The sequence below is a fragment of the Chaetura pelagica genome, unplaced genomic scaffold (assembly GCF_000747805.2).
Source record: "Chaetura pelagica isolate M959 unplaced genomic scaffold, ChaPel_1.0 scaffold3, whole genome shotgun sequence".
In the NCBI taxonomy this organism is placed as follows: domain Eukaryota; kingdom Metazoa; phylum Chordata; class Aves; order Apodiformes; family Apodidae; genus Chaetura; species Chaetura pelagica.
This window is the reverse complement of record NW_009952974.1, coordinates 13562884-13564869: the sequence shown is the minus strand read 5'-3', so window position 1 is coordinate 13564869 and position 1986 is coordinate 13562884.

The window sequence follows — 1986 nt, the reverse complement described above, 5'->3', positions numbered from 1 at the left end:
GTGGCCAGGCAGAGCAGCGCAGGCAGAGCAGCGCAGGCAGAGCAGCGCAGGCAGAGCAGCGCAGGCAGAGCAGCGCAGGAAGGGCGCGCCCGTGCCCGCAGCGCTGCCACGCGCGTGTCGCCTCCCCACACGTCCCGAGTGGCTGGCGTCACCCTCTGCTTCCGAGGAACAGCTGAAATCTGCAGTATGGGTACGCGTGAAAACATGCACCATTTTCTCCCGCCTGTGCCTCTATGGACAATATGCGCCCGCCAGTAAGTACGTCTGTGTGTGCGCACACGGTTACACACAACGGGTGCTGCTGAAATAAGAGCATCAATGTATATACAGACACATACAGACATACATAATACACATATTTGTGCATCATGTCTCAACTGAGATCCTGACTCTTCTGTTTCTCCTCCTTTCTTGGGCAATTTAGATTAGAAGCTTTATAATAAACCATCATCGTGGATCACACACGATTAATAAATGAATCCTGCTTTTTTAATCTTTTTACCCGAGGGTCCTCTTCGGATTTCACATCATCGGTGTAATAAAGGCTCTGGTTGTACTTGGGAGTGCTAGGACAGGGAAGGACAACGTCAAGGCTCAATTTCTCATGGACTGTAGCCGGCTGAATAGTATTCCAGGAGGGAATAAGAAAAGGGGCTTTATCTGTTTTTTGTTTTTTTCCTGGCTTGCATCATTGGGGTTGCTTCTAGGTTTTTTAATTAGGGCAATGCTAGCGAATGAAGACACTTCTATTGTCCGCAATGCGCCAGCTCTCAGCACAGGGGCTGAATGTCTCCAAGATTTGGAGGGACACGGGGATGGTGCCTTTTGCTGTAGGTGGCTAGGTGGACGTCCCCTGCCCGACGCTGCTTCTCCCCGCTTTTCCACTGGCAGTCACCCCGCCATCAGTGAGGTAGGTTTTTGTCTGCCTTGGGCAATGAGGTAAGAGTGGCCATTCTGGACGGAGAGAAATGCGCCTCCAAGTTGGTCTGCTTTTCCTTCTCCCTCCCGAAACATCACCCGAGCATTACCTTTGGGGCTCTCTGGAAAGCTTTCGGGAAGATGGCTGCACTTCTGCCCTCCTAGAAATCCGGTATTTACTTCCAAAATCGTCTGGACCACTGTGTTTTTACAAGCAGCACTTGCAAGCAAGTGAGTGGGTAGGAGCACAGTTCAAATATGCCTCTTTATGAAATTATGAGTTTATTTCCTCCAGGAAGGCAATAGCCCCATCTAAATAGGTAGCTGCTTTGTGCCGTTCCTCGTGCTTGCTTAGCTGTGTTGCCTACGTCCGGAGCAACCATATCTGAGCCTACTATATATACCAGAAAATACGCAGGCTCCGTCCGCGTAATTGTTATTACTGATGGGAGAGGCAACCCAAGGTTTCACGAGTGGAAACGCCTCTTCATTAGAAACATATCTAAATGGAAACTGCAGCCAAAAGGCATTTTAATCAGGACCTATAGTTCCGAGAGTTTTTATTCTTATTATTATTTTCTGAATAATCAGACCAAGGCAATCTGTGGCATTTCCCCTGGCTCTGCAGCTCTAGCCGGCCCGAGTGCTCTGGTGCTGGAGAAGCTGCCTGTTCCCGGCAAAGAAAGCTTGTCAACAAGATGCGGGGAAAATCAATTTTGTTCTCGTCCTGAAACAATAATCAAAGTGCTTGTGCAATGATCCCTGCCCCTCTGGTTGTGTTATCCTCTCAGGTTTAATATCTAGGCAAAAAACCGAAAGCGTTGTCCCCTTTCCCTCATAAAAACCTCTGCGGCAAAGGCCATAGAGTTAAAACAATAAAATCAAACAAAATCTCCGGCCTTTCCTCTCTTCTGCTCCAACAGCACCTCGGGGTGAGGGGGTGGCCCCGGCTTTCCCCAGCCCGGGCCCCTGCCCCGGCCCCAGCCCCAGCCCGCGGCCTCGGCACCGCTCTCTCCCCGCCGTCTGTTTGTTCGGGGCAGCGCCTGGGCCAGGCCACAGTCAGCGGCA